This window comes from Atractosteus spatula, chromosome 22 (genome assembly GCF_055471065.1).
Source record: "Atractosteus spatula isolate fAtrSpa1 chromosome 22, fAtrSpa1.hap1, whole genome shotgun sequence".
Lineage (NCBI taxonomy): Eukaryota > Metazoa > Chordata > Actinopteri > Semionotiformes > Lepisosteidae > Atractosteus > Atractosteus spatula.
This window is the reverse complement of record NC_142727.1, coordinates 10,024,458-10,037,136: the sequence shown is the minus strand read 5'-3', so window position 1 is coordinate 10,037,136 and position 12,679 is coordinate 10,024,458. Positions and strand designations below refer to the sequence as shown.

General features: G+C 40.4%; 1 long non-coding RNA gene across 1 annotated transcript; it reads left to right on the top strand.

The window, feature by feature from the left end:
- The first annotated feature begins 212 nt into the window (after window positions 1-212).
- LOC148816761 (uncharacterized) lies at window positions 213-7,062 on the top strand. The gene is made up of 3 exons (XR_016094707.1): window positions 213-353; window positions 1,206-1,278; window positions 6,778-7,062. It is a non-coding gene; the product is annotated as an uncharacterized LOC148816761 (long non-coding RNA).
- Window positions 7,063-12,679: the final 5,617 nt, after the last annotated feature.

The window sequence follows — 12,679 nt, the reverse complement described above, 5'->3', positions numbered from 1 at the left end:
GCGGAAGAGGTTTGAACATGCCGAGCAGAATTTATAGGAAAATGACCCGATATTTACCAATAAATCGGCGAAACAACATCATTTATGGCTCTGCCCACCAGGGTTGTTCATTAATATTAATTTTAATTACGCTTTGATGTGACGTCATTATATCACGGACTCCCATTGGCTGGCGAGCTTTGTATTTATACAAGCCCCGCCCCCTCGTAATTGTTCCCGAAGGTTCTCCCATAATGAAGACGTTTGGTTTTATCGATTTTCTCATATTTTTCCCTACTTTTGGATGTATTTTCTTGACAACAGAGCTTCCCACCTTAACAGTGACAAATATGGACGCTTTTAACTTTTTACGGGTGAGTAAAAAGCTATATCTTACAGTTTTTCCTGCTCTGTCGTGCTTGCATGCCGATTTCCAAGATTTCGGCGGAAACACCCCTCAATTGCATCTAAGTAGCTCTTTAACAGCAGCGAGCTACTTTGTATTTTAATTTGGCACACGAACGCCTTTTTATTTTGGTTTTATGTTTTAAAAAACAAACAGCAATTTTGCAAGCTAGTACTACTGGCTCAGCCGAGCTGAAGACACCGTTTTCAATAAAATTGATGGAATACGTTTAAAAAACACCATGTTCGCTCTGTGCCGAATTAAAATAAAGTTCAATTATTGTGCATTATTTCAGGATTATTTGTACTTTGTGGGGGACTTTATTCAAATAAATTTACTGGATTCACCTCATTTAAAATGTTTTAGTAGGAATTTAGGCAGCAGATAAATAGGTCAGTTAACTTTACTACAAACGTGAAGTTAAATAATACTATTTAACACCTAGTAATTTTCATGGGTGGTCTCTAGTTTGCTTGATTTTACATACACCACCTTATGGATAATGCAACACAACACCCACGTATTAAATATGAAGCGGTCTTTAGCAATATTGACCACACCCTTCATGAATATTTAGATTTCCGGCTCCCACCACCCCTCCCCAACCCAAATATTTTCATGGATTTTGTTAATAAATGTTACTAGGAGAATGGAAAAAAAAAGACGTTAGGAGTTTTTATTAAGAGTTGTGGTGTACAAACCAGAGACTGTTGCAATGCACAGCAAAGCGTACAAACCAGAACTGGTCACGGGAGAAAAACAGTTTGTCAGGCAAATTTCAGAATCGTTTCGTGATCGTTTCCTCTCTGTCCCACTGCAGGGGCTTCAGCTTGGAGTGCGCTCTGTCCCGGCGGCAGGAGAGGAGACAGGGAGTCCTGGAAAAATAAAGACAGGTAAGAGCGTCAGACTGGGGAGACGGACACGCGGTGGGGTCCCAGTAAATTAGAGCGGAGAACACGGTGTAGGATTTCCAGAGTGTTATAGAGAGGAATTTGTTAGTACAGCCGTAGTTCGCTCGGCAACTGAATTGTGAAGATCATCATCGCGCAGAACGAGGGGTTATAAACACAGTCATCAAGCATCCACGGACGCGAGAACTGAAGTGAAAGCTAATACATGTGCTTCTAACGGGAAGTTTAACTTAATCCTCCGTTTGTTACTATTCAAATAAAAAACTTTAGTTATTTATTTATAGTAAAAATGTTAATATCTATACAACTTAACTATTTATTTATAGTATATTTAAACAATTTATAGCATACTGTTTATTTACATTATAAAAGTTATTTATTTGTAGTAACTACTGTTACTATTTAAATCAAAGCCAATGGTAATGCACTTAAGATTTCATATTCCGCTGTTGGAGCAGTATATATATACACACACACACATTATACATTTTAAAGATTTATCACTTAACAAGCGTCAGTGTATTTAGCGATATCGAGCAATTAATTCATTCTGCATGACGAAGAGACACAGGTGTGTTCACGTCGCGCTGCAGGGCTGAACGCGACGTGGTCTTCACCCGGTTCGTGGTGTGGAAGGATTGGCTCTGTGGTTTTTGATATGTTAATTCTATAAAGAATTAGGATGAAATCGTGTTGCACTAAACGACGCATAGCTCTACAATAGGAAAGTGACATTTGTCCCAGTGCACTGTTGGGCTGCTGAGCCCTACACCACAAAGGTAATATTAAAACACTAATAAATGTTCCATACTAGTCATAAGAAAAAATGGTGCTTTATTTGTTTTATTCCCTTTGCAGGCATGAAACGTATATTGTGATAAATAAGTGTAAAGCACATTTTACGGTTATTCAAGCATACTGTATTAGCATAAAATGCATATAATGTACATTACAATAAAATATACGTTGTATTTTTCATTATCACACATGCAAATTGCTTAACTGTAGTTTGAACTGTTCTAGTCCTCAGTAATCTGCTTAAGCACAAGCGTATTAATTCCAAGGTAAATAATAGAATTATATGTTTTTCAATTCAACAAGATAGATCCTAGCAAAAACTTAGTTATCTATACATGTCAAATGAAAAACATGCATTTTCAGTTTGGTCCCATAATATCCATACACTTTGACAGGAGGTGTTTGATGAAGTCAATCAAATGAGTGATTAATTCATGAGAATTCTTTACGCTTTTTAAAATAGGTTGTTGGTTTTCATTAGCAAAAGGAGCGTTCAAATTCTGTAGGAAAACACTTAGTTAATGCAACTCAAGTGGAGAGGAGTCAGTCTGCTAGCTGCAAAGGAACATGTAGAGGTAAATTTCATGCTGAAATGTAAAAAAATTAAACGGGTTTTGGCTGTGAAGAATTTTTCAGGTTTGTGGAGCAAGATATCAGATGCTAAAATTATCCCAAACTGTAGAAATGTGGTAGACCTGAAAATCCCAGATACCATTAACTGAGGAATTCAGATTTATGCCACATCAAAAACACTTTCCCTGCAGCTGTCTAGTTTCCCCAAACAAATACTGCTGGTGTTGCGAGGTTGCTGTCAGTAAGCAGGAGACTGGCAGGAACCAGCAACAGCATCACTGAAGATGATGTTAATTAGTGATATAAAAGCCATGAAATGTAAAAATAGTGCTGCTGATTTTGCATGTCATCTTTGTTGACTGTGATGTGACACCCATGCTTTGTCAAGTTAATCCGTTTAATGCAGGTAAAGTAGTTGCTTTCAGTCTCAGTGCAACTTGAAAGTCCTGGTCTTTCTCAAAGTGTCATTTTACTGGAATGTGATGCCTAGCCTGCACACATACATGGAGACTCCACAGCCAAAACGCTTCCTTTGATGTTTTAACATGGGGTTAACTTCCACTTGTTCCTTATTCTTATTCCATAGACGTGTTGCCTTGAAGTAAATAAAGCACAAAGGAGCATGAATGGTAAGCTGTGTTGTGGTTAAAGTATAAACCTGTCCTGTCTCAGAGTATCATTTTGACCATTTGGGAAATCCAAACTAGGATCAAAGCTGCTCTCAGCCCCTCCCATCCACTCCTATGGGAAGTTGAGTAGTTTTATACTAAAGTTACATTCAGAAAATAAGTGAATTTGTATAAAACAGGGTTGTGCAAAGTGAGGCATGCTTATACAATACTGAAGTCACATCAGTTCCAGGGTATTGTACTGCTCATTAGCCTAATATCAAAAACTACTCTAGGCTTTTGTAAACGCTTCTATTTTAGGCGTTTAGGAAGAGGTGTTAGTGGGGCCAGCAGGGGGCTCACCCTGCAGTCCATGTGGGTCCTAATGCCCCAGTATAGTGATGGGGACACTATACTGTAAACAGGTGCTGTCCTTCGGATGAGACGTAAAACTGAGGTCCTGACTCACTGTGGTCATTAAAAATCCCAGGGTGTTTCTCGAAAAGAGTAGGGGTTTAACCCCGGCGTCCTAGCCAAATTTCCCATTGGCCCTTACCAATCATGGCCTCCTAATAATTCCCATCTATGAATTGGCTTCATTACTCTGCTCTCCTTCCCACTGATAGCTGATGTGTGGTGAGCGTTCTGGCGCACTTTGGCTGCAGTCGCATCATCCAGGTGGGGCTGCACATTGGTGGTGGTGGAGGGGAGTCCCCATTACCTGTAAAGCGCTTTGAGTGGAGTGTCCAGAAAAGCGCTATATAAGTGTAAGCAATTATTATTAATTATTATTATTATTATTATTTTGTAATCAAAATTCACTTGTAAAACACATTAAGTGAACAGGCTGCAGAGAGAAAAAGTACTTCATTCAATGATGTATAGCCCAAAAGTATTATGAGAAAACTCAACTGAATCATTACAATATCCAAAAATGTATAGTGTAATTCCATGCATGCATTTGATCATATTAATATTTTTCTTCTTTGGTCCCAAACCAAAGAGTTCTTGGAACCATGAGTTTCGAGACATTTGTTGTAAATTAATTTCTGTGTGCACTAGTTTATGGTTGCGTATCCCATTGAAGCAAAAACGTCATGAAGTCTATGATCCATCGAGCTTACCAAAGTTTGTTAAAAATGTAACTCTGCTTGACTTTTGTCGATTTAAAATGTAAATTGTTAAACCCTGGCTGTATGTTTTAGGGTCGCTATCAAGGTGCCTTTCGAGATCCCATCCAAAAAACATGTAAATATTTGTGTCTACAAATCATTTTGTCTGCCTATGTAAACTTTATAGTACCAATAAATCTAAGAATAATAAAGAGGAGGCAGCCAGTTCCAGGGGTGGCCATGAATGACCCGGCCATGATGTTACCTCCACCAGGCTTCAGTGCAAAGATGAGGCAGTAGAGTTTGGAGCAAAGGTTCATGGACAGAGATGCCCAAGGTACACCATTACTTGGGTGATGGAAATGTGGAAAGGATGGAAATGCAGATAGTCCAAAGAACACCACCTCATCTGTGAAACATGGCCTGGCATGAGGTTTTCAAGTTCTTGATGAGCGCAGTGAACTTCATGCAGTTCTTGCCTTACATGTTAAGTATTTGGTTGCGCATCCCTGTGTCTCAATACTCATGTTTCTTTCAATTTCCTGGCTTGAATGCACAATGTAATTTTTCTGAGATGATCAAATGTATGCATGGAATTACCCAAAAGTAAAATGTATGGTACATGGTATTAATTGGTATTAATCTTTTGATCACAAATACAGATTGCTTGATGATAAAGAGAATAGTTTAGACTTGGCTGGCACAGGACTTTTGCAGGACACTGTATAGTGCTTTGTTAGCCCCTCCTCTCAGGCCTGTTAATTTTCAGGCAAAACAGGAAACTTATGACAAAACTCATTTTTACATATAGCCTCCAGATGAGGTTTCTCAGTTGAGCAATACACTTTGACAGGAGAGGTTTGATGGACAGGGCCAATCAAAATAATGTATTTGTGCCATAATGTAAGAATTCTTACTGCTGTTTATACCTTAAGAAAAATGATCCGAGTCATGAGCGAAGGGTGATTAGCTACAGAATTTGAGCACTTATGTTAATGCAGTTAGTGTCAAACAGCCTCAGTATGTAAAGGTAACCATGCTGAACAGATTGCTTTGGCTGTGGAGCATGCTTCATAGATACAGTAGATTCTCTTTGTCCTTTCAGCATGGGGGTTAACATCCCATCCACTTGTTCCCTATTTTTACAAGGGGTGTGATTGTTCATAAAAGAGCATGAATGGTTATTTGATGTCTCTATTTGCAGCCTCCCCAGTCCACTCCATTATAGTTAAATTAAAACCAGCTCCATTTAATTATTGTCAGAATTAATGGTAATTAATGGCTCGGTTGCATCACATGACTTCAGTGGAGAGCATTGGAAAGTCAGCGTGAGTATCTTGGACGTAACTAGCTTTTGAAATGAGGTGTTGCCTTGCACAATTTAAGAACACGTGGAACATATGAAGATTAATAAAATGTCCCATTGAAACAGTGCGATATTTCGAACGGGCTGTTTGGAAGTTTGCGTGTTAAAAGCGGGGCACTGCCAATTCCGAGATCCGCACCCGTTGGGCGTTTCTTAATTGTTAGACAGGTGTTGAGCATCTACCATTAGATTTGAATAAATAGCCGTTCATCATTATTAGCTAAACGGTAGCTCTTTAAAATAGCGAGTTTGCAAACGCAGGAAAGTTCAGTTAGAAACAAGGTGTCAAAACTGAGCCTATAGCTTTTGTGCTTGATAAATTAAAATTAAAACTTGCAGCTTACCTGTTTTAGCAGTACAATATTCATTTACTCGGTTCAGTTAGAGGCTCCAGTATCTGGGCGAGTCTCTGGGCTTTAAAAGGCGGCTGTAGGATATTCCACGGCTTGGGGAACCGGAGCGCAGACCGACCCGTGTGCCGAGGTGAGTCCGAGTCTCTTCTTCCTGGAGGCCAAGAGAGGTAAACGGAGCTTAACGCCAGGTTTCTAACAGGGCTGAAAACCACTTTCACGGGAACGTCGGCATTTTGTATTGCTACGATGAGAATAGGCTTGACACGACATCTTAATTTTAACCGACCCCTCTATCCAAGTTCTGATTTTGGAGCGGTGTGGACTGTGAAGCTGCGGGACCGGAGCGGCTGGATTGCGTTTCTTCAGGACGGTGTGTATTTAGACTCGCCTGCTGCTCCGGTTTGCTTTAACGAGGGGAAAACTAGCAATTTACCGCACGAAACTGCAGCCAGGCTTGGTGCAACGCGGTGAGAAAGTTTAAACCCTCGGTGTGACGAGAAATATTAAAAACAAACCACTTTGCAATCGGACCCCGTGTTGCTCCTTTCCCACTGTTAGGATTCAAGTTAGAGAGACTAACTTGCTTAGAATTGTTTTTCTCCAGAGAAGTCTAAGAGTTTAATTGTCTTTAAAAAAAAACCGCTTAATGCTTTTTCTGTGCTTTGAATCAGCAGCCGAGCAAGACGCTTCTTCTACCTGGAGAGCAGCGATATACCAACGAGCCACCGGACACCGGCCTCACCTCCTTTTCCTCTTTCCGGGACCCCAGTCTGCACGGGCTTTTTTGGGGGGTGGTCTGAACCACCCCCATTTATAACCTGAATCCTGACGAGCGAAAAGGAGGAAAAAAAGGTATCTGAGAAATGTGAACCACATGACACTTTTTCAACGTACCAACGTTTCTGTAATTTCTTTTATAACCTCATATGTTGTAATAAATGAGTGAAAACTGTAAACTGTGAGGCTTATTCCGAATGAGTTTGGGTTTGTGGGATCACGGGGAGGGTGGGGTTAGAGGATTGTACCACGCCACCCACCCATCGCGAGTGAACGCTTGGAGGGCCTTGTCCGTACTGAAGCAGGGGCGTGGCTAGCTGTAAGGGGCGTGGTATTGCTTTACAAGGACCAATCGGAGGCATGATGTAGAGAAGGTGTGCCAGTGGGCGGGGTTATGTGATATTGTCCATTCACAGTGTTCCAAGATGTAGCCGATCACAGCCAATCAGGGAGGGACAGTTTATTTTAATTTAAAGAAAGCTTCTCAAGAGAATGGGGACTCGATCTTGGGCTGGCGGTGTGGTTGTGGTTTGCCGTCGGAGGCTAAATCGATTGAGCTACGCAGTGTCTCAAGCCGGACAGTGCTACGAGGTCATTGATATCAATTCATTTGATTTTGGATAGTGGGAGGAGGAAAACGAAGTATACCTTTTCTATTTTTTTTCCTATTATTTTTAAAAACGTGTTGGGATTTCGGTTTTGGAATTGGATAAAAACTCTCCCTAAATTGTGGAGATAACCAGTTTCGAACCTAGTCACTCAGCATCCCCAAACAGACGCCCTACCAGACGAGCCACAGCAACTTCGTTCAAAACGGCACTTCATTCACCAAAATGTGGACAGCCTCGGGGGAAAAAAAACGTTTTTTTATTTATTCATAAACTATTGTTCGAAAAACATTCATGTTGTAGTACTTGTCGGCAATAAGCCGGAGTTTTAATAGTCAGATTTAGCGTGAAGTAATTTTAAAATTACATTTCCCATTAGATTTATAGGTGTTATGGATCCGAATACAGCCTGTGTTTATCCATTCTTTTAATCCAGCAAATCACCTAGAGCTCCTATGACCTTGCACGGTGCTGAGTGGAACTTTCACTGGTGCATATTGTCAATAGTTTTGTTTCAATGTTTAAGGAATTTCAACAAGTCACAATACTTTTGCTTGTTTTGCCATTAGGCAGTTGTGTTATGTAATTGCATCAGGGCATGTCCTATAATTTGTAGCCCCCTAAACTTTCTTTAGGTCGTTCTGTGCTATTGCTCATATTTAGTAATATCACATACATAGGCTATGGTTTTCTCAGCCATAAGGAATAAAACATGAATGAAAGGAAGAGGTATTGTGGATCCTAGTGCGTTGAGAGACTTCAGAGTCACTGCTCTAGATGTCTTGCTGCACACAGGTCCCGACAGGGCCATGAAGGAATCGAGCCCAGGTCACAGCCAGAAGGTTTGTTAAAGAATCAAAACAAATGAAAAACAACTAGAAGGATGAATATTGTTTTATTGTATGACAAACAGTAGTGAAAGTGAAAAGGATGAGCTCAGCACAAACACCAGCCAGCTGACATCAGTGTCCATTCCTGAGGCTGGCCACAGAATTCTCCAAAGTCCAACCCTGAAAAATACAATCACAGTATTGTAGGAGCAAATTAGACTGAGGTATGAAAGAAAGAGCATAGTGTACTTTCAGCCTATGTGGGCCTGTAACAGAGATCATTTCATCCATATATAAAAACACGTTTTATATTAAAATAAGTACTATAAGAAAAAAAAACTTCCAGTGACAACAAACATAAAAAAACAAATATCGACATTGCTAAAAATACATAATCAGTGACTTAGAAGGGTGTGTGTAAGATCTGTATATCTAGCACAGCGCTCTGAATGAATTTCACCGTGCTGGGAACCAAGTAAAATGAAGATAAAAAAACAACCAATACTGAACAATTTTAAACACAATTTAAAACATCTTCCAAAAGACTGTGTATGAATACAGTCCATACACTGTGTTCCTGCCACTGCAGATGTTAATGTTGTACATTCGAAGATTACATTTTAATGTGTACATTTTAATTAAATAAGATAACTATTCCTCCTCCTGCCTTCCAACTGCACAGTAACCTAGACCCCACAAATCCACACCTTTGTGTCACCTCCTGCAGGCACAGCAAAGAGACCCACTCTGCTACAACAAGCAATGCCGAAGGTGATTGTCTAATCCAGTTTAATTCACAGTAATGGGGATTCTTCCAAAGTTTTCTTTCACATAGTACTGTTTCCTACATTATAGTACCTATGGCTTTTTTTACAGTGTTTGTGAAAGGTGTTGATTCTACCACACAGAAAAAAAAATACTTTGACCATTTCCAGTAACAGTTTTATATAATACTGAACCTCGGTCAATGGTAAATTCAAACAATAAGTAAAATAAATATTTAAAATACAATTTGTTATATTAGCAAAGACAAACCTGTAACTGTCTTCCAATGAACCTGAAAATGACACTGCAAGCAGGCAGCAGTGGTGACACTGTCTGGCTGGGTGCTGGCTGTTTTCCACTGTGCTGGGAGCTGTACAGGTTCCAGTGCTCGCTGGGATCAGTGCTCTGATGTGTTTGAATCTAACCTATCAAACTCTGCTGCTGTGTCAGAGCCAGCCAGCAGAGTACATGAGTGAGGTGACTGGTGTGTTGAAGCTGTGACAGAACCCTGTACTATACAACACGGGGTGTGTCCTGGGAGAGCAGAGATAATCCTACCTGTATTTTGGCACTTTGCTGTTTTCTTCCACCTTCAGACAGTCCTGACGGTGTCCTCTGTCCAAGGGGCCCAAGTACGGGAGTTTTCCACAAGAGAGATCTTCAAGTCTGAAAGCAAAACACATCTCCTAAACACTTAACTATGACTGTAAGGAGGCCCTTTCAATAGAAAATGAATTTAAGGAGTTAAGCTACTTCATATGGAGGTGTAGGTGTCTCTTTTACTTTGGGATTTGTGTTTCCGTGGGTACTGTATCAACCCCACACCTCTGAAATATCACCAGCCACTATAGAAAATGATAAGATTTGTCTGCTTGGGTCCCATCAGTTCAGTCAACAGTAAATTAAAAAAAAACATAAAATGTCTGTAATACTGGGACAGATGAACATTTAACACATCTTCCAATGAATCTGAAAACTACACTGCAAGCGAGCAGTGGAGACGCATCACTCCAAGCTGGGCACTGGCTGAATTTCACCGAGCTGGAAAGAGTTAAAAGATGAACAAAAAAAATCAACCAATACTATACAACCAATCCAATTTAGAACAGCTTCTAAGAGACTGTTTATGATTACAAGACATGATTACAGTGAAATATGTTGTGGTCCTCCTGCTGCAGATGATGTCAATGTCATTTGTTTATGCTCAAAGGATACAAATCAAATTCCTGGAATCATCACACTCACTTTGCAGACTCCATTTAAAGACTGAATAATAATATGCACATTTTAACTCAATCATTAACTATTCCTCCCGCTGCTTCCAATTCACTAGCGTAAAGTCAATACAGAAGGGGACTGTATTAACCCAACACCCCTGAAATATCACCAGCTACCATAGAAAATGATCCAATTGGCCGCTTGGCGCCTTACCTCGCCATCTGTCACATCCTTCTTCTCACTGTTCAATAGAAACCGCTCTTCTGCACAGGAAATGCAGCTACTTCACCTCTAGCTGACCAGTCGATGCCGTCAAATCAGATCCCTCACCTTTTCAGTCTGCACTCAGACCTGTAACAGCTGGAACAGGATTACCACTTGGTAGCCTGATCTCATCAGATTTCAATATTTCAATAGCTGAGCAAGGCCGAATCAGGTCAGAAGCAGAAAAGTTTAGAATGCCATAAACAGCGCAGTTGCCTTACCCAACTAACCAAAAACAAATTGACACGGCCAGAAATTGTGCTCTACAGCAATGAAAAAGCTAATTACAATGTGGGTTGTCTTTGTGCAATGGCTGATTTATATGTGGAATGACGGCGAGAAGGAAAGTAATAGATAACAGCTTAAGTAAGACCAAAAAAATAAATTGTTTTAGGAAACATGGGATGAAATCTAGCATCATATTTTAACTATGGCCATATCCCCATTTCCCAGCATTATACACAAGATGAGGTTTATCTTTAGAATTTCCAGCAGGTGGAAGTGTTGCATAAAGAAAAGCTCCCAATGACAGGCTCACTGCAGCCTTCAATACATGGACTGACTTCATTTTTGCAATCCCTGCTTATCCACAGTCTCCCACTGCCCTTGCCCCCACCAGGATTTCAGGCACTTCCAGAGGCACCAAAAAGCCAGTTCAGAAGGTAAGAAGTCAGTGGCTGTATACGCTGGGGAAAATGACCACTTTTTTGATCAGGTGCAACACAAATCAAGTAAGTGTGCTTTAGTATGGTAACAGCAACACTGCTGTTCAAATCACAGGCAAATAGTTTGGCCACTGGTAGACAATACAAGCTGAGCATCCGTAATGCAGCCTTTGTGCTAGTCTGCCCTGTTGTGAGATTCCTCTCTCCTCCCTTTTATATAGACTTGATTGCCTATTAACTGGTCTGTGCTCTCTCAACATGTTAGACAGGTCACATTTTTCAGGCGATCAGGGTGCTGGAGCAGACCAGTCACATTCTCCTCTTCCAAACTGCTATTGCACATGCAGCATCAAGATTAACGCCCCCCCCCCCCCACAGGTGTGTGGTCTCATCAGCATGAGCACAGCGCCCACTGGATCACGGTCACCTCAGGATCACATCAGCACAAGGGTAGCAAATGAAGACTCAGCAGCTGGTCAACAAAGCACTGTGTGGTGTTAAGCTACCAACAATCACCAAAAAAGCCTCCTGTCCTGTCCAAACAAAAACACTTAGACCTCTCCAACACACTTGGCATAAGGTTGTGACTCATGCTCTCCCATATCACAGCGTATAACTGTCAAATTGTTAAGCATTTGTTATCCGGATTTGAAAACTCTGGATAAATTTGGTGCAGTTGGCCAATTTTGTCCAGCCTCTAAAATACCAGTCACTGAAAGGCATCGCCTTCAGAAGCAGGGCTTATGGATTTCTTTCTGGGTTAATCAAAGAAGATCACTGGGCTTGACATTCAACTTGGTAGTAACACTGTAATAAGGGCAGTTAGCACTTCTGGAACAGTCAGGCACGAATGACCAATTAATCCAAATGATACCAAAAACCTTTCAATATCTACAGTATATCCTGAATTTTTGTAGTAGCACAGTGTCATATTAATGCTCAGTCCAGTTGATTTACATAGCAAATGAAGGAAATCAACTGCTTTGTTAAATTAAACAAAACTCATCTTTGCAAACAAAATAATTGGCTATAAACATAAATTAGAATTCCTTCTACTATTAATGGGAATATTTACTGGGTGGGGGGGTGCAACTTAGGTTGTCTTTCATTACTACAAGGTTCAAATCAGGAAGAAAAAAATCTTTAATGCTGTCACAGATAAAAGGAGTGTCAGTGTCTGCAGCTAAAAAGGAACAAGCAGAGATGAATTCCACACTGAAAAATATAGAAATGTTTTGGCAGTGGAGCAATTTTCAGGTGTGTGGGCAGAAAAACGAAATTATTCTTAAGTTTCTGACTTCATAATTCTGACATCTGAATAAATACTGCTCACATACCTTTAACTGCAGAATTCGGATTTACCTGACATCATGAAAAAAATATATCCTTCCTAATCTAGTCTAGACAGCCTAGTTTACCCCCAATACAGTACATGTGCAGGAATGG